The sequence below is a fragment of the Trichomycterus rosablanca genome, chromosome 4 (genome assembly GCF_030014385.1).
Source record: "Trichomycterus rosablanca isolate fTriRos1 chromosome 4, fTriRos1.hap1, whole genome shotgun sequence".
Classification (NCBI taxonomy): Eukaryota; Metazoa; Chordata; class Actinopteri; order Siluriformes; family Trichomycteridae; genus Trichomycterus; species Trichomycterus rosablanca.
Window position 1 is genome coordinate 54134093 of NC_085991.1, and position 26160 is coordinate 54160252.

At 44.9% G+C, this 26160-nt stretch overlaps 31 non-coding genes across 31 annotated transcripts; 18 read left to right on the forward strand and 13 right to left on the reverse strand.

The window, feature by feature from the left end:
- The first annotated feature begins 136 nt into the window (after positions 1–136).
- Positions 137–209, forward strand: trnav-cac (transfer RNA valine (anticodon CAC)). The gene has a single exon. It is a non-coding gene; the product is annotated as a tRNA-Val (tRNA).
- A 104-nt stretch (positions 210–313) lies between these two features.
- Positions 314–386, forward strand: trnav-uac (transfer RNA valine (anticodon UAC)). The gene has a single exon. It is a non-coding gene; the product is annotated as a tRNA-Val (tRNA).
- Positions 387–1069: 683 nt separating this feature from the next.
- On the reverse strand, positions 1070–1141 carry trnag-ucc (transfer RNA glycine (anticodon UCC)). Its single transcript has one exon. It is a non-coding gene; the product is annotated as a tRNA-Gly (tRNA).
- A 946-nt stretch (positions 1142–2087) lies between these two features.
- On the forward strand, positions 2088–2160 carry trnav-cac (transfer RNA valine (anticodon CAC)). The gene has a single exon. It is a non-coding gene; the product is annotated as a tRNA-Val (tRNA).
- Positions 2161–2264: 104 nt separating this feature from the next.
- trnav-uac (transfer RNA valine (anticodon UAC)) lies at positions 2265–2337 on the forward strand. The gene has a single exon. It is a non-coding gene; the product is annotated as a tRNA-Val (tRNA).
- Positions 2338–2445: 108 nt separating this feature from the next.
- Positions 2446–2518, forward strand: trnav-aac (transfer RNA valine (anticodon AAC)). Its single transcript has one exon. It is a non-coding gene; the product is annotated as a tRNA-Val (tRNA).
- Positions 2519–2931: 413 nt separating this feature from the next.
- Positions 2932–3002, reverse strand: trnag-gcc (transfer RNA glycine (anticodon GCC)). Its single transcript has one exon. It is a non-coding gene; the product is annotated as a tRNA-Gly (tRNA).
- Positions 3003–3120: 118 nt separating this feature from the next.
- On the reverse strand, positions 3121–3192 carry trnag-ucc (transfer RNA glycine (anticodon UCC)). The gene has a single exon. It is a non-coding gene; the product is annotated as a tRNA-Gly (tRNA).
- A 942-nt stretch (positions 3193–4134) lies between these two features.
- trnav-cac (transfer RNA valine (anticodon CAC)) lies at positions 4135–4207 on the forward strand. The gene has a single exon. It is a non-coding gene; the product is annotated as a tRNA-Val (tRNA).
- A 104-nt stretch (positions 4208–4311) lies between these two features.
- On the forward strand, positions 4312–4384 carry trnav-uac (transfer RNA valine (anticodon UAC)). The gene has a single exon. It is a non-coding gene; the product is annotated as a tRNA-Val (tRNA).
- A 108-nt stretch (positions 4385–4492) lies between these two features.
- Positions 4493–4565, forward strand: trnav-aac (transfer RNA valine (anticodon AAC)). Its single transcript has one exon. It is a non-coding gene; the product is annotated as a tRNA-Val (tRNA).
- Positions 4566–4978: 413 nt separating this feature from the next.
- Positions 4979–5049, reverse strand: trnag-gcc (transfer RNA glycine (anticodon GCC)). Its single transcript has one exon. It is a non-coding gene; the product is annotated as a tRNA-Gly (tRNA).
- Positions 5050–5167: 118 nt separating this feature from the next.
- trnag-ucc (transfer RNA glycine (anticodon UCC)) lies at positions 5168–5239 on the reverse strand. The gene has a single exon. It is a non-coding gene; the product is annotated as a tRNA-Gly (tRNA).
- Positions 5240–6174: 935 nt separating this feature from the next.
- Positions 6175–6247, forward strand: trnav-cac (transfer RNA valine (anticodon CAC)). Its single transcript has one exon. It is a non-coding gene; the product is annotated as a tRNA-Val (tRNA).
- Positions 6248–6532: 285 nt separating this feature from the next.
- Positions 6533–6605, forward strand: trnav-aac (transfer RNA valine (anticodon AAC)). Its single transcript has one exon. It is a non-coding gene; the product is annotated as a tRNA-Val (tRNA).
- Positions 6606–7018: 413 nt separating this feature from the next.
- trnag-gcc (transfer RNA glycine (anticodon GCC)) lies at positions 7019–7089 on the reverse strand. Its single transcript has one exon. It is a non-coding gene; the product is annotated as a tRNA-Gly (tRNA).
- A 118-nt stretch (positions 7090–7207) lies between these two features.
- On the reverse strand, positions 7208–7279 carry trnag-ucc (transfer RNA glycine (anticodon UCC)). The gene has a single exon. It is a non-coding gene; the product is annotated as a tRNA-Gly (tRNA).
- Positions 7280–8221: 942 nt separating this feature from the next.
- Positions 8222–8294, forward strand: trnav-cac (transfer RNA valine (anticodon CAC)). Its single transcript has one exon. It is a non-coding gene; the product is annotated as a tRNA-Val (tRNA).
- Positions 8295–8398: 104 nt separating this feature from the next.
- Positions 8399–8471, forward strand: trnav-uac (transfer RNA valine (anticodon UAC)). Its single transcript has one exon. It is a non-coding gene; the product is annotated as a tRNA-Val (tRNA).
- A 108-nt stretch (positions 8472–8579) lies between these two features.
- trnav-aac (transfer RNA valine (anticodon AAC)) lies at positions 8580–8652 on the forward strand. Its single transcript has one exon. It is a non-coding gene; the product is annotated as a tRNA-Val (tRNA).
- Positions 8653–9065: 413 nt separating this feature from the next.
- On the reverse strand, positions 9066–9136 carry trnag-gcc (transfer RNA glycine (anticodon GCC)). The gene has a single exon. It is a non-coding gene; the product is annotated as a tRNA-Gly (tRNA).
- Positions 9137–9254: 118 nt separating this feature from the next.
- Positions 9255–9326, reverse strand: trnag-ucc (transfer RNA glycine (anticodon UCC)). The gene has a single exon. It is a non-coding gene; the product is annotated as a tRNA-Gly (tRNA).
- Positions 9327–14891: 5565 nt separating this feature from the next.
- trnav-cac (transfer RNA valine (anticodon CAC)) lies at positions 14892–14964 on the forward strand. Its single transcript has one exon. It is a non-coding gene; the product is annotated as a tRNA-Val (tRNA).
- A 104-nt stretch (positions 14965–15068) lies between these two features.
- trnav-uac (transfer RNA valine (anticodon UAC)) lies at positions 15069–15141 on the forward strand. Its single transcript has one exon. It is a non-coding gene; the product is annotated as a tRNA-Val (tRNA).
- Positions 15142–15730: 589 nt separating this feature from the next.
- On the reverse strand, positions 15731–15801 carry trnag-gcc (transfer RNA glycine (anticodon GCC)). The gene has a single exon. It is a non-coding gene; the product is annotated as a tRNA-Gly (tRNA).
- Positions 15802–15919: 118 nt separating this feature from the next.
- Positions 15920–15991, reverse strand: trnag-ucc (transfer RNA glycine (anticodon UCC)). The gene has a single exon. It is a non-coding gene; the product is annotated as a tRNA-Gly (tRNA).
- Positions 15992–16933: 942 nt separating this feature from the next.
- On the forward strand, positions 16934–17006 carry trnav-cac (transfer RNA valine (anticodon CAC)). Its single transcript has one exon. It is a non-coding gene; the product is annotated as a tRNA-Val (tRNA).
- Positions 17007–17110: 104 nt separating this feature from the next.
- On the forward strand, positions 17111–17183 carry trnav-uac (transfer RNA valine (anticodon UAC)). The gene has a single exon. It is a non-coding gene; the product is annotated as a tRNA-Val (tRNA).
- Positions 17184–17447: 264 nt separating this feature from the next.
- trnad-guc (transfer RNA aspartic acid (anticodon GUC)) lies at positions 17448–17519 on the forward strand. The gene has a single exon. It is a non-coding gene; the product is annotated as a tRNA-Asp (tRNA).
- Positions 17520–17772: 253 nt separating this feature from the next.
- On the reverse strand, positions 17773–17843 carry trnag-gcc (transfer RNA glycine (anticodon GCC)). The gene has a single exon. It is a non-coding gene; the product is annotated as a tRNA-Gly (tRNA).
- A 118-nt stretch (positions 17844–17961) lies between these two features.
- Positions 17962–18033, reverse strand: trnag-ucc (transfer RNA glycine (anticodon UCC)). The gene has a single exon. It is a non-coding gene; the product is annotated as a tRNA-Gly (tRNA).
- Positions 18034–26160: the final 8127 nt, after the last annotated feature.

A 26160-nucleotide genomic window follows, 5' to 3' on the forward strand; every position in this document is an offset into this window, starting at 1 on the left:
TCATTGACCATGACTGAGATCTTTCTCACTTGTTGTACTGAATTAGTTTGGAGTGGGAGGCTTATGTTACTGAGCCAGTTTGAGTGAAGCCTCTGATGAGTGCTGCAACACAAGTGGCACTGAGCTGAGGCGTGCAGTTTCTGTAGTGTAGTGGTCATCACGTTCGCCTCACACGCGAAAGGTCCCTGGTTCGAAACCAGGCAGAAACAATGCTTACCCTTTATGCATCGCTTGATAACTTTCTGCCCATATTTGTGTTTTGAGTCCCTTTTTAATCCAGACACTAAGCTGCAGCCAGGAGGTGCTAGACTCAGTTTCTGTAGTGTAGTGGTCATCACGTTCGCTTTACACGCGAAAGGTCCCCGGTTCGAAACCGGGCAGAAGCAGCTGAGACTTTTTATGCTTCGCATGACAACATTCTTCCTTCATCTAGGTTTTGAATTTCAGTTTATTCCAGACACAAAGCTGCAGCCAGGAAGTGCCCCACTCAGTTAGTTTCTGTAGTGTAGTGGTCATCACTTTCGCCTAACACGCGAAAGGTCCCCGGTTCGAAACCGGGCAGAAACATCTTTGCTGCAGGTGGCCTTTCTGTTCACCTCAAGTGGTGAGAGTTTCAGGGAGGTATGCCTAATCGATGCCCCTTTTGCTCATCCTCGTTAGTATAGTGGACACTATCTCCGCCTGTCACGCGGAAGACCGGGGTTCGATTCCCCGACGGGGAGACGGCATTGTTTTTGCCGCTAAGCGCATGGCATGGAAGAGTGACTAGTCTGCATCTGATTTTCTTTTTGAGTCTTCTCAAACTGCACGTGGCACATTCCTTGAAGGTAACACTGTTTGGTCTTGGTGACATTAAGTAGAACAAGGGCCTTTCCATGAGATTAGAAGAATGGCCACTGTCCCTGTGTACAGCTCCTGTTTGGCTGGATTCTACCACTGAACCACCAATGCTGCACATGCCCAGCTTCAGACCTTCCTGGCTGAGATGGTGGAATTATGTTGCAGCGAGCAATATGAAAGGAGTTGCAAGCTACTTTTTGTTCACTTGGCACCTGCTGGTTAAAGGGTATGCGTTGGCCGGGAATCGAACCCGGGTCAACTGCTTGGAAGGCAGCTATGCTCACCACTATACCACCAACGCAGGCGACAAAAGCACCACCCTGTTAGAACCCGTTGCTGCAAGCAAGTGCTGGTTTTGTCTTTGTGGCTCTGTGAAGGGGAGTTGGTCTCCAAGACTTGTTCTTTGGTGAGTAATTGTGCTAGGAGGTCTTTTAGCAGTCAGCTGATCTCTCTGCATCACATCAACAAAGAGAACAACTGCACAACAGCTTTCACCATCACCCCAGCTGTGTGCCACCACATTATTGGTCTATCAGGACTAGCAGAGAGCTTTCACACCCCTTTCCTCCAATGGCTGCACGGTGAGTTTGCTGATGTCACAGCTGGGATTCAGACAAAGAGCTTTTAAATTTCTGGAAAGGGAGGGGACCAGTAGAAGTGATCAAGTCCTGTGGATGAGTGGAGGCTCCCAGCAAGACCCAGGTTCATTTTAGTGGAATACTGCTTGGACTCCTTATGCTGCACATTGCAAAGTTTCCAGGGATGCAAGAAGACTCTCATAGCCCTGTGGAAGCAGGAGAACACCTGGGTGCCTTTCTGCAAATCTGCTCTCTCATCTGTAAGTTTCATTTCAAAGTTTCATTGACCATGACTGAGATCTTTCTCACTTGTTGTACTGAATTAGTTTGGAGTGGGTGGCTTATGTTACTGAGCCAGTTTGGCCATTTAGCATAATGCAAAGGCTGCTTGTGGAAGCTGCAGTTTGTGCTTAGCTGTAGGGACTGGGTGCTTGTGTCTTGTGCCGTTTGCCTGGCTTCACACTTTGATGCCATGCTTTTGTGTTGCTGCAAGTGCTACTTTTGCTTTCTCTGCTTTAAAGGCACACAGACACGTGTTTGCTGCTTTAGCTTTTTGTTGTTGGTAAGCCCATGGCCCATGACTTAGTCAGTAGAATTGAGCCAGTTCTTTGGATGAGTGAAGCCTCTGATGAGTGCTGCAACACAAGTGGCACTGAGCGGAGGCATGCAGTTTCTGTAGTGTAGTGGTCATCACGTTCGCCTCACACGCGAAAGGTCCCCGGTTCAAAACCGGGCAGAAACAATGCTTACCCTTTATGCATTGCTTGACGACATTCTGCCCCTATGTGTGTTTTGAGTCCCTTTTTAATCCAGACACTAAGCTGCAGCCAGGAGGTGCCCAACTCAGTTTCTGTAGTGTAGTGGTCATCACGTTCGCTTTACACGCGAAAGGTCCCCGGTTCGAAACCGGGCAGAAGCAGCTGAGACTTTTTATGCTTCGCATGACAACATTCTTCCTTCATCTAGGTTTTGAATTTCAGGTCATTCCAGACACAAAGCTGCAGCCAGGAATTGCCCCACTCAGTTAGTTTCTGTAGTGTAGTGGTCATCACGTTCGCCTAACACGCGAAAGGTCCCCGGTTCGAAACCGGGCAGAAACATCTTTGCTGCAGGTAGACTTTCTGTTCACCTCAAGTGGTGAGAGTTTCAGGGAGGTATGCCTAATCGATGCCCCTTTTGCTTGTCCTCGTTAGTATAGTGGACAGTATCTCCTCCTGTCACGCGGAAGACCGGGGTTCGATTCCCCGACGTGGAGACGGCATTGTTTTTGCCGCTAAGCGCATGGCCTGGAGGAGTGACTAGTCTGCATCTGATTTTCTTTTTGAGTCTTCTCAAACTGCACGTGGCACATTCCTTGAAGGTAACACTGTTTGGTCTTGGTGACATTAAGTAGAACAAGGACCTTTCCATGAGATTAGAAGAATGGCCACTGTCCCTGTGTACAGCTCCTGTTTGGCTGGATTTCAGATTGCCTCAGGTTACAGCTTGTCTCTAGTGAAGAAAAAGCAGCCGATGCATCGGCCGGGAATCGAACCCGGGCCTCCCGCGTGGCAGGCGAGAATTCTACCACTGAACCACCAATGCCGCACATGCCCAGCTTCAGACCTTCCTGGCTGAGATGGTGGAATTATATTGCAGCGAGCAATATGAAAGGAGTTTCAGGCAACTTTTTGTTTCCTTGGCACCTGCTGGTTAAAGGGTATGCGTTGGCCGGGAATCGAACCCGGGTCAACTGCTTGGAAGGCAGCTATGCTCACCACTATACCACCAACGCAGGCGACAAAAGCACCACCCTGTTAGAACCCGTTGCTGCAAGCAAGTGCTGGTTTTGTCTTTGTGGCTCTGTGAAGGGGAGTTGGTCTCCAAGACTTGTTCTTTGGTGAGTAATTGTGCTAGGAGGTCTTTTAGCAGTCAGCTGATCTCTCTGCATCACAACAACAAAGAGAACAACTGCACAACAGCCTTCACCATCACCCCAGCTGTGTGCCACCACATTATTGGTCTATCAGGACTAGCAGAGAGCTTTCACACCCCTTTCCTCCAATGGCTGCAATGTGAGTTTGGTGATGTCACAGCTGGGATTCAGACAAAGAGCTTTTGAATTTCTGGAAAGGGAGGGGATCAGTAGAAGTGATCAAGTCCTGTGGATGAGTGGAGGCTCCCAGCAAGACCCAGGTTCATTTTAGTGGAATACTGCTTGGACTCCTTCTGCTGCACATTGCAAAGTTTCCAGGGATGCAAGGAGACTCTCATAGCCCTGTGGAAGCAGGAGAACACCTGGGTGCCTTTCTGCAAATCTGCTCTCTCATCTGTAAGTTTCATTTCAAAGTTTCATTGACCATGACTGAGATCTTTCTCACTTGTTGTACTGAATTGGTTTGGAGTGGAAGGCTTATGTTACTGAGCCAGTTTGGCCATTTAGCATAAAGCAAAGGCTGCTTGTGGAAGCTGCAGTTTGTGCTTAGCTGTAGGGACTGGGTGCTTGTGTCTTGTGCCGTTTGCCTGGCTTCACACTTTGATGCCATGCTTTTGTGTTGCTGCAAGTGCTACTTTTGCTTTCTCTGCTTTAAAGGCACACAGACACGTGTTTGCTGCTTTAGCTTTTTGTTGTTGGTAAGCCCATGGCCCATGACTTAGTAGAATCGAGCCAGTTCTTTGGATGAGTGAAGCCTCTGATGAGTGCTGCAACACAAGTGGCACTGAGCGGAGGCATGCAGTTTCTGTAGTGTAGTGGTCATCACGTTCGCCTCACACGCGAAAGGTCCCCGGTTCGAAACCGGGCAGAAACAATGCTTACCCTTTATGCATTGCTTGACGACATTCTGCCCGTATGTGTGTTTTGAGTCCCTTTTTAATCCAGACACTAAGCTGCAGCCAGGAGGTGCCCAACTCAGTTTCTGTAGTGTAGTGGTCATCACGTTCGCTTTACACGCGAAAGGTCCCCGGTTCGAAACCGGGCAGAAGCAGCTGAGACTTTTTATGCTTCGCATGACAACATTCTTCCTTCATCTAGGTTTTGAATTTCAGGTCATTCCAGACACAAAGCTGCAGCCAGGAATTGCCCAACTCAGTTAGTTTCTGTAGTGTAGTGGTCATCACGTTCGCCTAACACGCGAAAGGTCCCCGGTTCGAAACCGGGCAGAAACATCTTTGCTGCAGGTAGACTTTCTGTTCACCTCAAGTGGTGAGAGTTTCAGGGAGGTATGCCTAATCGATGCCCCTTTTGCTTGTCCTCGTTAGTATAGTGGACAGTATCTCCTCCTGTCACGTGGAAGACCGGGGTTCGATTCCCCGACGTGGAGACGGCATTGTTTTTGCCGCTAAGCGCATGGCCTGGAGGAGTGACTAGTCTGCATCTGATTTTCTTTTTGAGTCTTCTCAAACTGCACGTGGCACATTCCTTGAAGGTAACACTGTTTGGTCTTGGTGACATTAAGTAGAACAAGGACCTTTCCATGAGATTAGAAGAATGGCCACTGTCCCTGTGTACAGCTCCTGTTTGGCTGGATTTCAGATTGCCTCAGGTTACAGCTTGTCTCTAGTGAAGAAAAAGCAGTCGATGCATCGGCCGGGAATCGAACCCGGGCCTCCCGCGTGGCAGGCGAGAATTCTACCACTGAACCACCAATGCCGCACATGCCCAGCTTCAGACCTTCCTGGCTGAGATGGTGGAATTATATTGCAGCGAGCAATATGAAAGGAGTTTCAGGCAACTTTTTGTTCCCTTGGCACCTGCTGGTTAAAGGGTACGCGTTGGCCGGGAATCGAACCCGGGTCAACTGCTTGGAAGGCAGCTATGCTCACCACTATACCACCAACGCAGGCGACAAAAGCACCACCCTGTTAGAACCCGTTGCTGCAAGCAAGTGCTGGTTTTGTCTTTGTGGCTCTGTGAAGGGGAGTTGGTCTCCAAGACTTGTTCTTTGGTGAGTAATTGTGCTAGGAGGTCTTTTAGCAGTCAGCTGATCTCTCTGCATCACAACAACAAAGAGAACAACTGCACAACAGCCTTCACCATCACCCCAGCTGTGTGCCACCACATTATTGGTCTATCAGGACTAGCAGAGAGCTTTCACACCCCTTTCCTCCAATGGCTGCAATGTGAGTTTGGTGATGTCACAGCTGGGATTCAGACAAAGAGCTTTTGAATTTCTGGAAAGGGAGGGGATCAGTAGAAGTGATCAAGTCCTGTGGATGAGTGGAGGCTCCCAGCAAGACCCAGGTTCATTTTAGTGGAATACTGCTTGGACTCCTTCTGCTGCACATTGCAAAGTTTCCAGGGATGCAAGGAGACTCTCATAGCCCTGTGGAAGCAGGAGAACACCTGGGTGCCTTTCTGCAAATCTGCTCTCTCATCTGTAAGTTTCATTTCAAAGTTTCATTGACCATGACTGAGATCTTTCTCACTTGTTGTACTGAATTAGTTTGGAGTGGAAGGCTTATGTTACTAAGCCAGTTTGGCCATTTAGCATAAAGCAAAGGCTGCTTGTGGAAGCTGCAGTTTGTGCTTAGCTGTAGGGACTGGGTGCTTGTGTCTTGTGCCGTTTGCCTGGCTTCACACTTTGATGCCATGCTTTTGTGTTGCTGCAAGTGCTACTTTTGCTTTCTCTGCTTTAAAGGCACACAGACACGTGTTTGCTGCTTTAGCTTTTTGTTGTTGGTAAGCCCATGGCCCATGACTTAGTAGAATCGAGCCAGTTCTTTGGATGAGTGAAGCCTCTGATGAGTGCTGCAACACAAGTGGCACTGAGCGGAGGTTTCTGTAGTGTAGTGGTCATCACGTTCGCCTCACACGCGAAAGGTCCCCGGTTCGAAACCGGGCAGAAACAATGCTTACCCTTTATGCATTGCTTGACGACATTCTGCCCGTATGTGTGTTTTGAGTCCCTTTTTAATCCAGACACTAAGCTGCAGCCAGGAGGTGCCCAACTCAGTTTCTGTAGGGTAGTGGTCATCACGTTCGCTTTACACGCGAAAGGTCCCCGGTTCGAAACCGGGCAGAAGCAGCTGAGACTTTTTATGCTTCGCATGACAACATTCTTCCTTCATCTAGGTTTTGAATTTCAGGTCATTCCAGACACAAAGCTGCAGCCAGGAATTGCCCCACTCAGTTAGTTTCTGTAGTGTAGTGGTCATCACGTTCGCCTAACACGCGAAAGGTCCCTGGTTCGAAACCGGGCAGAAACATCTTTGCTGCAGGTAGCCTTTCTGTTCACCTCAAGTGGTGAGAGTTTCAGGGAGGTATGCCTAATCGATGCCCCTTTTGCTTGTCCTCGTTAGTATAGTGGACAGTATCTCCTCCTGTCACGCGGAAGACCGGGGTTCGATTCCCCGACGTGGAGACGGCATTGTTTTTGCCGCTAAGCGCATGGCCTGGAGGAGTGACTAGTCTGCATCTGATTTTCTTTTTGAGTCTTCTCAAACTGCACGTGGCACATTCCTTGAAGGTAACACTGTTTGGTCTTGGTGACATTAAGTAGAACAAGGACCTTTCCATGAGATTAGAAGAATGGCCACTGTCCCTGTGTACAGCTCCTGTTTGGCTGGATTTCAGATTGCCTCAGGTTACAGCTTGTCTCTAGTGAAGAAAAAGCAGTCGATGCATCGGCCGGGAATCGAACCCGGGCCTCCCGCGTGGCAGGCGAGAATTCTACCACTGAACCACCAATGCCGCACATGCCCAGCTTCAGACCTTCCTGGCTCAGATGGTGGAATTATATTGCAGCGAGCAATATGAAAGGAGTTTCAGGCAACTTTTTGTTCCCTTGGCACCTGCTGGTTAAAGGGTATGCGTTGGCCGGGAATCGAACCCGGGTCAACTGCTTGGAAGGCAGCTATGCTCACCACTATACCACCAACGCAGGCTACAAAAGCACCACCCTGTTAGAACCCGTTGCTGCAAGCAAGTGCTTGTTTTGTCTTTGTGGCTCTGTGAAGGGGAGTTGGTCTCCAAGACTTGTTCTTTGGTGAGTAATTGTGCTAGGAGGTCTTTTAGCAGTCAGCTGATCTCTCTGCATCACAACAACAAAGAGAACAACTGCACAACAGCCTTCACCATCACCCCAGCTGTGTGCCACCACATTATTGGTCTATCAGGACTAGCAGAGAGCTTTCACACCCCTTTCCTCCAATGGCTGCAATGTGAGTTTGGTGATGTCACAGCTGGGATTCAGACAAAGAGCTTTTGAATTTCTGGAAAGGGAGGGGACCAGTAGAAGTGATCAAGTCCTGTGGATGAGTGGAGGCTCCCAGCAAGACCCAGGTTCATTTTAGTGGAATACTGCTTGGACTCCTTCTGCTGCACATTGCAAAGTTTCCAGGGATGCAAGGAGACTCTCATAGCCCTGTGGAAGCAGGAGAACACCTGGGTGCCTTTCTGCAAATCTGCTCTCTCATCTGTAAGTTTCATTTCAAAGTTTCATTGACCATGACTGAGATCTTTCTCACTTGTTGTACTGAATTAGTTTGGAGTGGAAGGCTTATGTTACTGAGCCAGTTTGGCCATTTAGCATAAAGCAAAGGCTGCTTGTGGAAGCTGCAGTTTGTGCTTAGCTGTAGGGACTGGGTGCTTGTGTCTTGTGCCGTTTGCCTAACTTCACACTTTGATGCCATGCTTTTGTGTTGCTGCAAGTGCTACTTTTGCTTTCTCTGCTTTAAAGGCACACAGACACGTGTTTGCTGCTTTAGCTTTTTGTTGTTGGTAAGCCCATGGCCCATGACTTAGTAGAATCGAGCCAGTTCTTTGGATGAGTGAAGCCTCTAATGAGTGCTGCAACACAAGTGGCACTGAGCGGAGGCATGCAGTTTCTGTAGTGTAGTGGTCATCACGTTCGCCTCACACGCGAAAGGTCCCCGGTTCGAAACCGGGCAGAAACAATGCTTACCCTTTATGCATTGCTTGACGACATTCTGCCCGTATGTGTGTTTTGAGTCCCTTTTTAATCCAGACACTAAGCTGCAGCCAGGAGGTGCCCAACTCAGTTTCTGTAGTGTAGTGGTCATCACGTTCGCTTTACACGCGAAAGGTCCCCGGTTCGAAACCGGGCAGAAACAGCTGAGTCTTTTTATGCTTCGCATGACAACATTCTTCCTTCATCTAGGTTTTGAATTTCAGGTCATTCCAGACACAAAGCTGCAGCCAGGAATTGCCCCACTCAGTTAGTTTCTGTAGTGTAGTGGTCATCACGTTCGCCTAACACGCGAAAGGTCCCCGGTTCGAAACCGGGCAGAAACATCTTTGCTGCAGGTAGCCTTTCTGTTCACCTCAAGTGGTGAGAGTTTCAGGGAGGTATGCCTAATCGATGCCCCTTTTGCTTGTCCTCGTTAGTATAGTGGACAGTATCTCCTCCTGTCACGTGGCAGACCGGGGTTCGATTCACCGACGTGGAGACGGCATTGTTTTTGCCGCTAAGCGCATGGCCTGGAGGAGTGACTAGTCTGCATCTGATTTTCTTTTTGAGTCTTCTCAAACTGCACGTGGCACATTCCTTGAAGGTAACACTGTTTGGTCTTGGTGACATTAAGTAGAACAAGGACCTTTCCATGAGATTAGAAGAATGGCCACTGTCCCTGTGTACAGCTCCTGTTTGGCTGGATTTCAGATTGCCTCAGGTTACAGCTTGTCTCTAGTGAAGAAAAAGCAGTCGATGCATCGGCCGGGAATCGAACCCGGGCCTCCCGCGTGGCAGGCGAGAATTCTACCACTGAACCACCAATGCCGCACATGCCCAGCTTCAGACCTTCCTGGCTGAGATGGTGGAATTATATTGCAGCGAGCAATATGAAAGGAGTTTCAGGCAACTTTTTGTTCCCTTGGCACCTGCTGGTTAAAGGGTATGCGTTGGCCGGGAATCGAACCCGGGTCAACTGCTTGGAAGGCAGCTATGCTCACCACTATACCACCAACGCAGGCGACAAAAGCACCACCCTGTTAGAACCCGTTGCTGCAAGCTAGTGCTTGTTTTGTCTTTGTGGCTCTGTGAAGGGGAGTTGGTCTCCAAGACTTGTTCTTTGGTGAGTAATTGTGCTAGGAGGTCTTTTAGCAGTCAGCTGATCTCTCTGCATCACAACAACAAAGAGAACAACTGCACAACAGCCTTCACCATCACCCCAGCTGTGTGCCACCACATTATTGGTCTATCAGGACTAGCAGAGAGCTTTCACACCCCTTTCCTCCAATGGCTGCAATGTGAGTTGCAGTGTTAGAAGGGCGCATTCGGGCGTTAGAACAGACTACTACTAGTGAGGACTTAGATTCAGCTGTAGCAGCCCCGAATGCCAGCAGTTCAGGTGTAGAACCCCAGACTCCGGCATTAGAGCCCTCACAGCGGGGCGACTGGGTGACGTCTCGGCGACATAGTCGTAGGGAAAAGCACCGACCATCTCAGTTGCACGTGTCCAACAGGTTTTCCCCACTCAGTGAGCCACCCGCTGAGAAGCCTGTTAATGTAAGTGCTCTGGTTATAGGAGATTCTCAGCTCCGACACGTGCGTATTGCAACCCCCATAGAGACACCAGCAACCATAGTCACTTGTATTCCGGAGGCCAGGGCGCCTGACATCAGAGCAAACCTGAAAGTGCTGGCTAATGCTAATCGTAGATTTTCGAAGATTGTTATCCACGTCGGCACTAATGATGTTCGTTTACGGCAGTCTGAGGTTACTAAGAGTAATGTTAAAGAGGTGTGTGAGTTAGCTAGGTCGATGTCCGAGGCAGTAGTGTGCTCTGGCCCCTTACCGATTCGACCCAGTGGCGAAACCTACAGCAGGTTGTTGTCGCTGAACCGCTGGATGTCTAAATGGTGCTCAGAAAACTGCATCGATTTTGTAGATAACTGGTCCACCTTTGAGGGAAGGCCTGGTCTTTTGAAGCGGGATGGTGTCCACCCCACGTGGGAGGGTGCTGCTCGCATTTCTTGCAGCATAGGTGACAGGCTTTACCACCGCGTTAGTGTAGCGGCAGATAGTGTTAAATGACTATCCAGAGCCAAGACCAGGCAGCAGACTAACAGGCCTAACCGACTGTCTGCGAGTCGCCATCGGACGTCACCCGGAATCCTTAGGTCACAAACCATTGAGACTGTGTCTGTTTACCGTGGCAGGTGTAAGCCAAAACAAAATCAAAAAGTATGTCATAATAACTTAATTAAAATTAATCTAAATGAGCATCATGAAAACCCTAGTAAAGTTAAACTAAAGTTAGGACTTCTAAACATCAGGTCACTTGCATGCAAAACAGTAATTGTAAATGAAATAATTACAGATAATTGTCTTAGTGCCCTGTGTTTAACCGAGACCTGGGCTAGACCTGATGAGTATCTAGGTTTAAATGAAGCATCTCCTCCGGGTTACAGTTATGAACATAAGCCACGTCTTAGCGGTCGTGGTGGAGGAATAGCCGCAATTTATGATAAAGACATAGGTCTCACTGTAAAATCAACTCCCATAACAAACTCGTTTGAAGTTCTTATCTCTGACATAACCAATAAATGTTCATCTGATAAAAATAGTATGTTTAAACTGGTTACTGTTTATCGACCTCCTGGTCCTTACTCAGAATTTCTTAACGAATTTGCCGATTTTCTTTCTAAATTAGTTTTATCAACTAAGAAAGCTTTAATTGTTGGTGACTTTAATATTCATTATGAGGATAAGTGTAATCCACTCAAAATTGCGTTTGATTCTATTTTAGAATCCTTAGGCATCACCCAAAATGTAACAGGACCCACTCACCGCTGTAAACATACCTTAGATTTAATACTTACTTATGGTATAAACATAGACAACCTGGAAATTATACCACAGAATGACTTAATCTCTGATCACTCCCTACTAATATATGAAGTGTCCCTGTCCAATAATATACAGCAACCAAATCGTTTTAAATGTAAGCGCACTATTACATCTGCAACTGCAGCAGCGTTCATAAACTGCCTACCAGAATTACCAAATATATCAGCATCAGAACCTAAAGAACTAGATCAGGCAACTCAAAACCTAGAGACTGTATTGCGCGCAACCTTAGATAACGTAGCCCCACTCAAAACTAAACTGATTAGGGAGAAAAAACTTGCTCCTTGGTACAATGACCACACATGCGCACTTAAACAAGCAGCACGGAAATTAGAATGTAAGTGGCGTCACACTACACTGGAGGTGTATAAGATTGCTTGGAAAGATGCTCTAACTGAGTATAAACATGCACTTATAAAAGCTAAATCTGTATATTATTCATCCCTAATAGAGAAAAATAAAAACAATCCTAGATTCCTTTTTGAGACAGTGTCCAAATTAACTAAAAACGTTAATGAAACTGAATCTAATATACCGCCTGACTGTACCAGTGATGATTTTTTAAAATTCTTTAATGACAAGATAGAAAAAATACGACTTCAGAGTCAGAGTGTGTCACTTGCCAATGTTAAGTATGGACTCACTCCGAGCAGCATTGGTGATAATAGTAACGAGTTAATCCAACTAAATTCCTTTAATCCAATCTCCCAAAATGAACTAACTGTGTTGATTAAATCATCGAAGTCATCATCGTGTATACTCGATCCTGTTCCAACTCGTTTACTTAAAAGATTTACTCCCAGCTATTGTAGAGCCCCTGCTTACATTAATCAATGCATCCCTTAGCCTTGGGTATGTACCTAAATTGTTTAAAAGTGCTGTTATTAAACCCCTGATTAAAAAACCTAATCTTGATCCACATGTTTTATCTAATTATAGGCCAATTTCAAACCTTCCTTTTGTCTCAAAGATATTAGAAAAAGTCGTTTCCAAACAGCTATGTTCTTATTTGAATGAAAATTGTATTCATGAAAAATTTCAATCAGGATTTAGACCCAACCATAGTACCGAAACCGCATTAATTAGAGTAGTTAACGAGTTGTTAATGTCTTCTGATAATGGATGTGTCTCTTTTCTTGTTCTATTAGATCTTAGTGCAGCGTTTGATACGGTCGATCATAACATTTTACTGGAGAGGCTAGAAAATACAGTAGGTGTTAAAGGACTCGCACTCTCTTGGTTTCAATCATATTTGACTGACCGCTCTCAATTCGTTTATGTAAATAATAAATGCTCAGAAACTACAAAAGTAAAGTATGGTGTTCCACAGGGGTCGGTACTGGGACCCCTATTATTTACACTCTATATGCTTCCACTAGGTGAAATTATTCATAAACATGGCATAAACTTTCACTGCTATGCAGATGACACACAGCTGTATATATCAGCCAAACCAAATGATACTGACACAATCAGTAAGATAGAAGATTGTGTAAACGACATAAAAAACTGGATGTCGTGTAATTTTCTTTTACTTAATTCAGATAAAACTGAGGTTTTACTTGTTGGCTCTAAAGCTGCAAGAGACAAGTTGTCTAACCTGGTGCTAAACTTAAACACGTTCTCTGTTACTCCCAGCCCAGATGTAAAAAACTTAGGTGTCACAATAGATTCAGATCTCTCCTTTGATACACACATTAATAATATTACTAGAGTTGCTTTCTATCATTTGCGTAATATCTCTAAAATAAGAAATATACTATCTGTTAATGACGCCGAAAAACTGATCCATGCGTTTATAACTTCTCGGTTAGATTATTGTAATGCTCTTCTAACTGGATGCTCTGGTAGATCCTTAAACAAACTCCAGTTAGTTCAAAATGCAGCAGCTCGAGTGCTAACTAGAACTAAAAAATTTGATCATATCACTCCTGTTCTATCATCTCTACACTGGCTGCCAGTTAAATTTCGCATTGATTACAAAATACTTTTACTAACCTATAAAGCGCTACATGGTCTGGCTCCACAGTATCTGAGTGAGCTTATTAATTACTACAACCCAGCACGTCCACTTCGTTCACAAGATGCAGGGTTACTTATAGTTCCTAAAATTAAAAAGACCAAAGCTGGTGGAAGAGCATTTTCTTACAAAGCTCCACAACTTTGGAATAATCTTCCTGCCTCTGTTCGGTATTCGGACACAGTCTCAATGTTTAAGTCTAAACTGAAAACATATTTATTTTCTCAGGCTTTTGATTAATATAGACAAAGGAGCAGAGCTTGGGGGTTCTTGGTCATAGAAACTTGTGGTGATCAGGGATGTTGGGTCGCTGTCGTTCTGCCTCTCTTGTCCAATCACTCTGGTTTGGGTAGGAGAGGTGGGCGCTGATGTCCTGTGAAAGCCTTCATGACCTTGTTACCTGCTCGCTCTCCCTTTTAGTTATGCTGTAATAATTAGGGAGTCTAAAACTCTCTGTAAAACTGTTTGTCAACTAGCATTGTACATTATTAACTACATTCTCTGTTGTTTTACCCCGAGGGCATTCTGATGGAAACCTGTTTACCCGCCGAGGTTAAGGATTAAAGTCGAGACTGCCGGGACAACGATGCTGCTCCTGTCAGATGTGACGGGTCTGGAGTAATTGCAACGACAAGAAATCACTACAGACTTTATTGAAGACTAGAGCGGATAACAACTCTATTATTATTTAATTGTTTATTTATCTATTTATTACCACTGTATGACTTTTAGATCATTCAATTCTGTGTTTGTATGATTTGTGTAAATCGTGTATTTATTTAAAGTATCCTCCAGACCACCCAAGAAGGATGGGCCCTGCTGAGTCTGGTTCCTCTCAAGGTTTCTTCCTGTAATTTTCAGGGAGTTTTTCCTTGCCACAGTCGCCCTCGGCTTGCTCAACAGGGGTTTTTGTATCTGTTGGTCCTGGATTTTGTAAAGTTGCTTTGAGACAATGTATATTGTAAAAAGCGCTATATAAATAAAGTTGACTTGACTTGACTTGAGTTTGGTGATGTCACAGCTGGGATTCAGACAAAGAGCTTTTGAATTTCTGGAAAGGGAGGGGATCAGTAGAAGTGATCAAGTCCTGTGGATGAGTGGAGGCTCCCAGCAAGACCCAGGTTCATTTTAGTGGAATACTGCTTGGACTCCTTCTGCTGCACATTGCAAAGTTTCCAGGGATGCAAGGAGACTCTCATAGCCCTGTGGAAGCAGGAGAACACCTGGGTGCCTTTCTGCAAATCTGCTCTCTCATCTGTAAGTTTCATTTCAAAGTTTCATTGACCATGACTGAGATCTTTCTCACTTGTTGTACTGAATTAGTTTGGAGTGGAAGGCTTATGTTACTGAGCCAGTTTGGCCATTTAGCATAAAGCAAAGGCTGCTTGTGGAAGCTGCAGTTTGTGCTTAGCTGTAGGGACTGGGTGCTTGTGTCTTGTGCCGTTTGCCTGGCTTCACACTTTGATGCCATGCTTTTGTGTTGCTGCAAGTGCTACTTTTGCTTTCTCTGCTTTAAAGGCACACAGACACGTGTTTGCTGCTTTAGCTTTTTGTTGTTGGTAAGCCCATGGCCCATGACTTAGTAGAATCGAGCCAGTTCTTTGGATGAGTGAAGCCTCTGATGAGTGCTGCAACACAAGTGGCACTGAGCGGAGGCATGCAGTTTCTGTAGTGTAGTGGTCATCACGTTCGCCTCACACGCGAAAGGTCCCCGGTTCGAAACCGGGCAGAAACAATGCTTACCCTTTATGCATTGCTTGACGACATTCTGCCCGTATGTGTGTTTTGAGTCCCTTTTTAATCCAGACACTAAGCTGCAGCCAGGAGGTGCCCAACTCAGTTTCTGTAGTGTAGTGGTCATCACGTTCGCTTTACACGCGAAAGGTCCCCGGTTCGAAACCGGGCAGAAGCAGCTGAGACTTTTTATGCTTCGCATGACAACATTCTTCCTTCATCTAGGTTTTGAATTTCAGGTCATTCCAGACACTAAGCTGCAGCCAGGAATTGCCCCACTCAGTTAGTTTCTGTAGTGTAGTGGTCATCACGTTCGCCTAACGTGCGAAAGGTCCCCGGTTCGAAACCGGGCAGAAACATCTTTGCTGCAGGTAGCCTTTCTGTTCACCTCAAGTGGTGAGAGTTTCAGGGAGGTATGCCTAATCGATGCCCCTTTTGCTTGTCCTCGTTAGTATAGTGGACAGTATCTCCGCCTGTCACGCGGAAGGGTTCGATTCCCCGACGGGGAGACGGCATTGTTTTTGCCGCTAAGCGCATGGCCTGGAGGAGTGACTAGTCTGCATCTGATTTTCTTTTTGAGTCTTCTCAAACTGCACGTGGCACATTCCTTGAAGGTAACACTGTTTGGTCTTGGTGACATTAAGTAGAACAAGGACCTTTCCATGAGATTAGAAGAATGGCCACTGTCCCTGTGTACAGCTCCTGTTTGGCTGGATTTCAGATTGCCTCAGGTTACAGCTTGTCTCTAGTGAAGAAAAAGCAGTCGATGCATCGGCCGGGAATCGAACCCGGGCCTCCCGCGTGGCAGGCGAGAATTCTACCACTGAACCACCAATGCCGCACATGCCCAGCTTCAGACCTTCCTGGCTGAGATGGTGGAATTATATTGCAGCGAGCAATATGAAAGGAGTTTCAGGCAACTTTTTGTTCCCTTGGCACCTGCTGGTTAAAGGGTATGCCTTGGCCGGGAATCGAACCCGGGTCAACTGCTTGGAAGGCAGCTATGCTCACCACTATACCACCAACGCAGGCAACAAAAGCACCACCCTGTTAGAACCCGTTGCTGCAAGCAAGTGCTGGTTTTGTCTTTGTGGCTCTGTGAAGGGGAGTTGGTCTCCAAGACTTGTTCTTTGGTGAGTAATTGTGCTAGGAGGTCTTTTAGCAGTCAGCTGATCTCTCTGCATCACAACAACAAAGAGAACAACTGCACAACAGCCTTCACCATCACCCCAGCTGTGTGCCACCACATTATTGGTCTATCAGGACTAGCAGAGAGCTTTCACACCCCTTTCCTCCAATGGCTGCAATGTGAGTTTGGTGATGTCACAGCTGGGATTCAGACAAAGAGCTTTTGAATTTCTGGAAAGGGAGGGGATTAGTAGAAGTGATCAAGTCCTGTGGATGAGTGGAGGCTCCCAGCAAGACCCAGGTTCATTTTAGTGGAATACTGCTTGGACTCCTTCTGCTGCACATTGCAAAGTTTCCAGGGATGCAAGGAGACTCTCATAGCCCTGTGGAAGCAGGAGAACACCTGGGTGCCTTTCTGCAAATCTGCTCTCTCATCTGTAAGTTTCATTTCAAAGTTTCATTGACCATGACTGAGATCTTTCTCACTTGTTGTACTGAATTAGTTTGGAGTGGAAGGCTTATGTTACTGAGCCAGTTTGGCCATTTAGCATAAAGCAAAGGCTGCTTGTGGAAGCTGCAGTTTGTGCTTAGCTGTAGGGACTGGGTGCTTGTGTCTTGTGCCCTTTGCCTGGCTTCACACTTTGATGCCATGCTTTTGTGTTGCTGCAAGTGCTACTTTTGCTTTCTCTGCTTTAAAGGCACACAGACACGTGTTTGCTGCTTTAGCTTTTTGTTGTTGGTAAGCCCATGGCCCATGACTTAGTAGAATCGAGCCAGTTCTTTGGATGAGTGAAGCCTCTGATGAGTGCTGCAACACAAGTGGCACTGAGCGGAGGCATGCAGTTTCTGTAGTGTAGTGGTCATCACGTTCGCCTCACACGCGAAAGGTCCCCGGTTCGAAACCGGGCAGAAACAATGCTTACCCTTTATGCATTGCTTGACGACATTCTGCCCGTATGTGTGTTTTGAGTCCCTTTTTAATCCAGACACTAAGTTGCAGCCAGGAGGTGCGCGACTCAGTTTCTGTAGTGTAGTGGTCATCACGTTCGCTTTACACGCGAAAGGTCCCCGGTTCGAAACCGGGCAGAAGCAGCTGAGACTTTTTATGCTTCGCATGACAACATTCTTCCTTCATCTAGGTTTTGAATTTCAGTTGATTCCAGACACAAAGCTGCAGCCAGGAAGTGCCTCACTCAGTTAGTTTCTGTAGTGTAGTGGTCATCATGTTCGCCTAACACGCGAAAGGTCCCCGGTTCGAAACCGGGCAGAAACGTCTTTGCTGCAGGTGGCCTTCCTGTTCACCTCAAGTGGTGAGAGTTTCAGGGAGGCATGCCTAATCGATGCCCCTTTCGCTCGTCCTCGTTAGTATAGTGGACAGTATCTCCGCCTGTCACGCGGAAGACCGGGGTTCGATTCCCCGACGGGGAGACGGTTTTTGCCGCTAAGCGCATGGCCTGGAAGAGTGACTAGTCTGCATCTGATTTTCTTTTTGAGTCTTCTCAAACTGCACATGGCACATTCCTTGAAGGTAACACTGTTTGGTCTTGGTGACATTAAGTAGAACAAGGGCCTTTCCATGAGATTAGAAGAATGGCCACTGTCCCTGTGTACAGCTCCTGTTTGGCTGGATTTCAGGTTGCCTCAGGTTACAGCTTGTCTCTAGTGAAGAAAAAGCAGTCGATGCATTGGCCGGGAATCGAACCCGGGCCTCCCGCATGGCAGGCGAGAATTCTACCACTGAACCACCAATGCTGCACATGCCCAGCTTCAGACCTTCCTGGCTGAGATGGTGCAATTATGTTGCAGCGAGCAATATGAAAGGAGTTTCAAGCAACTTTTTGTTCCCTTGGCACCTGCTGGTTAAAGGATATGCGTTGGCCGGAAATCGAACCCGGGTCAACTGCTTGGAAGGCAGCTATGCTCACCACTATACCACCAACGCAGGCGACAAAAGCACCACCCTGTTAGAACCCGTTGCTGCAAGCAAGTGCTGGTTTTGTCTTTGTGGCTCTGTGAAGGGGAGTTGGTCTCCAAGACTTGTTCTTTGGTGAGTAATTGCGCTAGGAGGTCTTTTAGCAGTCAGCTGATCGCTCTGCATACCAGAAAGGTCCCCTTTTTCCGGTGGTACGCATGCTGAGACTGTAGCCTAGTTGTTTGTTTGTAGCCATTAGCTAAATAACTTTTTATATACGTATGTTTTAAACGTTAATCTTTTGCGCGTATTTGATATAGAGTGTTATTTTGTCTATCGTAAAAAAGCGCTTGTGTTTACGCTTGTTTATTAACGTAAATCCGTGCTTGTGAAAACTTCTGCTACCGGCATCCGAACGAAGCCGGTTTTAGTTTGTTTTGTAATTCAGCGCATAAACATTTTATTCATCCAGAATTAAAACCGCTTTCTGTCCGCACGAAGCGCGTTTGTGTTTGTTTGTTTTTGTATTTTAGCGCTTAAACATATTTGCTTTGTGGGGAGTTAAAACCGTTTTCTGTTCGTAGGAACCGCGTTCTGTTTATTTGTTTTGTACACCAGCACATAAACTCTGTTTTCCTTTAGAATTACAGCCGGTTTTGTCGGAAACAAAGCGCGTTTGTGTCTGTTTGTTTTTGTACTTCAGCGCTTAAACACCTTTGTTTTGTGGGGAGTTAAAACCGTTTTCTGTCTGTAGGAACCGCGTTCTGTTTATTTGTTTTGTACACGAGCGCATAAACACCGTTTTCCTTTAGAATTACAGCCGTTTTATCCGAACGAAGCGCATTTGTGTTGTTTGGTTGTTGGTTTTTGTATTTCAGCTTATCAACGCCTGTTTCGTCCGGAAATTAAAGCCGTTTTTCTGTGACTACCAGCAGAAGCGCCGGTGTAACCAACATAAACATCAACTTCAACTTCAACTCATCTTCTAAAGCTAAGTATTGTTATTATGGCCCCAGCAGGAGCTTTATATCCATGTTCCTAGTGCAACATGTTCAGTTATTCCTTCTCCGTGTTTAGTGATAACTTTATATGTGATAAGTGTAGACTAGTTGTTAGTCTGACGGAGAAGATCTCAGTGTTAGAAGGGCGCATTTGGGCGTTAGAACAGACTATTACTAGTGAGGACTTAGATACAGCTGTAGCAGTCCCGAATGCCAGCAGTTCAGGTATAGAACCCCAGACTCCGGCATTAGAGCCCTCACAGCGGGGCGACTGGGTGACGTCTCGGCGACATAGTCGTAGGGCAAAGCACCGACCATCTCAGTTGCACGTGTCCAACAGGTTTTCCCCACTCAGTGAGCCACCCGCTGAGAAGCCTGTTAATGTAAGTGCTCTGGTTATAGGAGATTCTCAGCTCCGACACGTGCGTATTGCAACCCCCATAGAGACACCAGCAACCATAGTCACTTGTATTCCGGGGGCCAGGGCGCCTGACATCAGAGCAAATCTAAAAGTGCTGGCTAATGCTAATCGTAGATTTTCGAAGATTGTTATCCACGTCGGCACTAATGATGTTCGTTTACGGCAGTCTGAGGTTACTAAGAGTAATGTTAAAGAGGTTTGTGAGTTAGCTAGGTCGATGTCTGAGGCAGTAGTGTGCTCTGGCCCCTTACCGATTCGACCCAGTGGCGAAACCTACAGCAGGTTGTTGTCACTGAACCGCTGGATGTCTAAATGGTGCTCAGAAAACTGCATTGATTTTGTAGATAACTGGTCCACCTTTGAAAGAAAGCCTGGTCTTTTGAAGCGGGATGGTGTCCACCCCACGTGAAAGGGTGCTGCTCGCATTTCTTGCAGCATAGGTGACAGGCTTTACCACCGCGTTAGTGTAGCGGCAGATAGTGTTAAATGACTATCCAGAGCCAAGACCAGGCAGCAGACAAACAGGCCTAACCGACTGTCTGCGAGTCGCCATCAGACATCACCTGGAATCCTTAGGTCACAAACCATTGAGACTGTGTCTGTTTACCGTGGCAGGTGTAAGCCAAAACAAAATAAAAAAGTATGTCATAATAACTTAATTAAAATTAATCTAAATGAGCATCATGAAAACGCTAGTAAGGCTAAACTAAAGTTAGGACTTCTAAACATCAGGTCACTGGCATGCAAAACAGTAATTGTAAATGAAATAATTACAGATAATAGTCTTAGTGCACTTTATTTAACCGAGACCTGGGCTAGACCTGATGAGTATCTAGGTTTAAATGAAGCATCTCCTCCGGGTTACAGTTATGAACATAAGCCACGTCTTAGCGGTCGTGGTGGAGGAATAGCCACAATTTATGATAAAGACATAGGTCTTACTGTAAAATCATCTCCCATAACAAACTCGTTTGAAGTTCTTATCTCTGACATAACCAATAAAGGTTCATCTGATAAAAATAGTATGTTTAAACTGGCTACTGTTTATCGACCCCCTGGTCCTTACTCAGAATTTCTTAACGAATTTGCCGATTTTCTTTCTAAATTAGTTTTATCAACTAAGAAAGCTCTAATTGTTGGTGACTTTAATATTCATTATGAGGATAAGTGTAATCCACTCAAAATTGCGTTTGATTCTATTTTAGAATCCTTAGGCATCACCCAAAATGTAACAGGACCCACTCACCGCTGTAAACATACCTTAGATTTAATACTTACTTATGGTATAAACATAGACAACCTGGAAATTGTACCACAGAATGACTTAATTTCTGATCACTCCCTACTAATTTATGAAGTGTCCCTGTCCAATAATATACAGCAACCACATCGTTTTAAATGTAAGCGCACTATTACATCTGCAACTGCAGCAGCGTTCATAAACTGCCTACCAGAATTACCAAATATATCAGCATCAGAACCTAAAGAACTAGATCAGGCAACTCAAAACCTAGAGACCGTACTGTGCACAACCTTAGATAACGTAGCCCCACTCAAAACTAAACTGATTAGGGAGAAAAAACTTGCTCCTTGGTACAATGACCACACATGCACACTTAAACAAGCAGCACGGAAATTAGAACGCAAGTGGCGTCACACTACACTGGAGGTGTATAAGATTGCTTGGAAAGATGCTCTAACTGAGTATAAACATGCCCTTATAAAAGCTAAATCTTTATATTATTCGTCCCTAATAGAGAAAAATAAAAACAATCCTAGATTCCTTTTTGAGACAGTGTCCAAATTAACTAAAAACGTCAATGAAACTGAATCTAATATATCGCCTGACTGTACCAGTGATGATTTTTTAAAATTCTTTAATGACAAGATAGAAAAAATACGACTTCAGAGTCAAAGTGTGTCACTTGCCAATGTTAAGTATGGACTCCGAGCAGCATTGGTGATAATAGTAACGAGTTAATCCAACTAAATTCCTTTATTCCAATCTCCCAAAATGAACTAACTGTGTTGATTAAATCATCGAAGTCATCATCGTGTATACTCGATCCTGTTCCAACTCGTTTACTTAAAGATTTACTCCCAGCTATTGTAGAGCCCCTGCTTACATTAATCAATGCATCCCTTAGCCTTGGGTATGTACCTACATTGTTTAAAAGTGCTGTTATTAAACCCCTGATTAAAAAACCTAATCTTGATCCACATGTACTAGCTAATTATAGGCCAATTTCAAACCTTCCTTTTGTCTCTAAAATATTAGAAAAAGTCGTTTCCAAACAGTTATGCTCTTATTTGAATGAAAATTGTATTCATGAAAAATTTCAATCAGGATTTAGACCCAATCATAGTACCGAAACCGCATTAATTAGAGTAGTTAACGAGTTGTTAATGTCTTCTGATAATGGATGTGTCTCTTTTCTTGTTCTATTAGATCTTAGTGCAGCGTTTGATACGGTCGATCATAACATTTTACTGGAGAGGCTAGAAAATACAGTAGGTGTTAAAGGACTCGCACTCTCTTGTTTTCAATCATATCTGACTGACCGCTCGCAATTTGTTTATGTAAATAATAAATGCTCGGAAACTACAAAAGTGTGGTGTTCCACAGGGGTCGGTACTTCGACCGCTATTATTTACACTCTATATGCTTCCACTAGGTGAAATTATTCATAAACATGGCATAAAATTTCACTGCTATGCAGATGACACACAGCTGTATATATCAGCAAAACCAAATGATACTGACACAATCAGTAAGATAGAAGATTGTGTAAACGACATAAAAAACTGGATGTCGTGTAATTTTCTTTTACTCAGATAAAACTGAGGTTTTACTTGTTGGCTCTAAAGCTGCAAGAGACAAGTTGTCTAACCTGGTGCTAAACCTAAACACGTTCTCTGTTACTCCCAGCCCAGATGTAAAAAACTTAGGTGTCACGATAGATTCAGATCTTTCCTTTGATACACACATTAATAATATTACTAGAGTTGCTTTCTATCATTTGCGTAATATCTCTAAAATAAGAAATATACTATCTGTTAATGACGCTGAAAAACTGATCCATGCGTTTATAACTTCTCGGTTAGATTATTGTAATGCTCTTCTAACTGGATGCTCTGGTAGATCCATAAACAAACTCCAGTTAGTTCAAAATGCAGCAGCTCGAGTGCTAACTAGAACTAAAAAATTTGATTATATTAGTCCTGTTCTATCATCTCTACACTGGCTGCCAGTTAAATTTCGCATTGATTACAAAATACTTTTACTAACCTATAAAGCGCTACACGGTCTGGCTCCACAGTATCTGAGTAAACTTATTAATCACTACAATCCAGCGCGTCCACTTCGTTCACAAGATGCAGGGTTACTCATAGTTCCTAAAATTAAAAAGATCACGGCTGGTGGAAGAGCATTTTCTTACAAAGCTCCACAACTCTGGAATAATCTTCCTGCCTCTGTTCGGGATTCGGACACAGTCTCAATGTTTAAGTCTAGACTGAAAACATATTTATTTTCTTAGGCTTTTGATTAATATAGACAAAGGCGCAGAGCTTGGGGGTTCTTGGTCATAGAAACTTGTGGTGATCAGGGATGTTGGGATGCTGTCGTTCTGCCTCTCTTATCCGATCACTCAGGTTTGATGACGGTGGGGAGATGGACGCTGATGTCCTGTGAAAGCCTTCATGACCTTGTTACCTGCTCGCTCTCCCTTTTAGTTATGCTGTAATAATTAGGGCTGCCGGAGTCTAAAACTCTCTGTAAAACTGTTTTACTCAACTAGCATTGTACATTATTAACTACATTCTTTGTTGTTTTACTCCAAAGGCATTCTGATGGAAACCTGTTTACCTGCCGGGGTTAAGGATTAAAGTCGAGACTGCCATGACAACTATGCTGCTTGTGCCTGATGTGACGGGTCTGGAGTAATTGCACCAAGAATGACAAGAAATCACTACAGACTTTATTGAAGACTAGAGCGAAGAACAACTCTATTATTATTTATCTATTTATCTATTTATTACCAGTTATAACTTTTAGATTATTTAATTCTGTGTTTGTATGCTCTGTGTAAATCGTGTATTTATTTAAAGTATCCTCCAGGCCACCCAAGAAGGATGGGCCCTGCTGAGTCTGGTTCCTCTCAAGGTTTCTTCCTGTAATTTTCAGGGAGTTTTTCCTTGCCACAGTCGCCCTCGGCTTGCTCAACAGGGTTTTTTTTTGTATCTGTTGGTCCTGGATTTTGTAAAGTTGCTTTGAGACAATGTCTATTGTAAAAAGCGCTAAATAAATAAAGTTGACTTGACTTGACTCTGCATCACATCAACAAAGAGAACAACTGCACAACAGCCTTCACCATCACCCCAGCTGTGTGCCACCACATTATTGGTCTATCAGGACTAGCAGAGAGCTTTCACACCCCTTTCCTCCAATGGCTGCACGGTGAGTTTGGTGATGTCACAACTGGGATTCAGACAAAGAGCTTTTGAATTTCTGGAAAGGGAGGGGAGCAGTAGAAGTGATCAAGTCTTGTGGATGAGTGGAGGCTCCCAGCAAGACCCAGGTTCATTTTAGTGGAATACTGCTTGGACTCCTTCTGCTGCACATTGCAAAGTTTCCAGGGATGCAAGGAGACTCTCATAGCCCTGTGGAAGCAGGAGAACACCTGGGTGCCTTTCTGCAAATCTGCTCTCTCATCTGTAAGTTTCATTTCAAAGTTTCATTGACCATGACTGAGATCTTTCTCACTTGTTGTACTGAATTAGTTTGGAGTGGGAGGCTTATGTTACTGAGCCAGTTTGGCCATTTAGCATAAAGCAAAGGCTGCTTGTGGAAGATGCCATGCTTTTGTGTTGCTGCAAGTGCTACTTTTGCTTTCTCCGCTTTAAAGGCCCACAGACACGTGTTTGCTACTTTAGCTTTTTGTTGTTGGTAAGCCCATGGCCCATGACTTAGTCAGTAGAATTGAGCCAGTTCTTTGGATGAGTGAAGCCTCTGATGAGTGCTGCAACATAAGTGGCACTGAGCGGAGGCATGCAGTTTCTGTAGTGTAGTGGTCATCACGTTCGCCTCACACGCGAAAGGTCCGAAACCGGGCAGAAACAATGCTTACCCTTTATGCATCGCTTGATAACTTTAATATCTATTTATTACCAGTTATAACTTTTAGATCATTTAATTCTGTGTTTGTATGCTCTGTGTAAATCATGTATTTATTTAAAGTATCCTCCAGGCCACCCAAGAAGGATGGGCCCTGCTGAGTCTGGTTCCTCTCAAGGTTTCTTCCTGTAATTTTCAGGGAGTTTTTCCTTGCCACAGTCGCCCTCGGCTTGCTCAACAGGGTTTTTTTTTATCTGTTGGTCCTGGATTTTGTAAAGTTGCTTTGAGACAATGTCTATTGTAAAAAGCGCTATATAAATAAAGTTGACTTGACTTGACTTGGTGGTTCAGTGGTAGATTTCTCGCCTGCCTTGCGGTAGGCCTTGGTTGGATTTCCAGCCAATGCATCGGCTGCTTTTCTTCACCAGAGGCAAGCTGTAACATAAGGCAATCTGAAATCAAGCCAGACAGGAGCTGTAAACAGGGACAGTGTCCGTCTTCTAATCTCATGGAAAGGCCCTTGTTTTTACTTCATGTCACCAAGGACAAACAGTGTTACCTTCAAGGAATGTGCCACGTGCAGTTTGAGAAGACTCAAAAAGAAAATATGATGCAGACAAGTCACTCTTCCAGGCCATGTGCTTAGCGGCAAAAACAATGCTGTCTCCACATCGGGGAACCGAACCCCAGTCTTCTGCGTGACAGGCGGAGATACTGTCCACTATACTAACGAGGACAAGCAAAAGGGGCATCGATTAGGCATACCTCCCTGAAATTCTCATCACCTGAGGTGAATAGAAAGGCCGTCTGCAGCAAATATGCTTCTGCCCGGTTTCGAACTGGGGACCTTTCGCGTGTTAGGCGAAGGTGATGACCACTACCCTACAGAAACTGAGTTGGGCACTTCCTGGCTGCAGCTTTGTGTCTGGAATAAAAAAGGGACTCAAAACATAAATCTTGGCAGAATGTTATCGAGCGATGCATAAAGGCTAATCATTGTTTCTGCCGGGTTTCCAACAGGGGACCTTTCGCGTGTGAGGCGAACGTGATAACCACTGCACTACAGAAACTGCATGCCGCTGCTCAGTGTCACTTGTGTTGCAGCACTCATCAGAGGCTTCACTCATCCAGAGAACTGGCTCAATTCTACCTACTAAGTCATGGGCCAAGGGCTTACCAACAACAAAGAGCTAAAGCAGCAAACACATTGCAGGACAGTGTGCATGTTTCTGGGTATGCGTTGCGGGTATGCGTTGCAGATATGCCTTTCCGAGACATTGGCTTGAACTCTGTTTTGGGTGGTTTTGCACTTCTTCAATGTTAGAAAAAATTATTGAAACGTGCATCGTAACTGACAGTAAAGATCTCTTGATATGTAAATTGCGAATGAACTGTTGTAAATTTGTTTGATATGGCTGTTTTATCACTTTTATAAAGCGTTTTTATTTAATTTAATAAAGCGTTTCTACACTTTTAAATAAATTAATTAAATTGACATCTAATTTATTTACATAAAAAAAGTGTTAAAATAACAAAAATAAACTTTTTTTACATGTTAACCTATACTGTAAAGGACAAGAGTGAATAAATAAAAGGTCATTTGAACATCACACTTGACT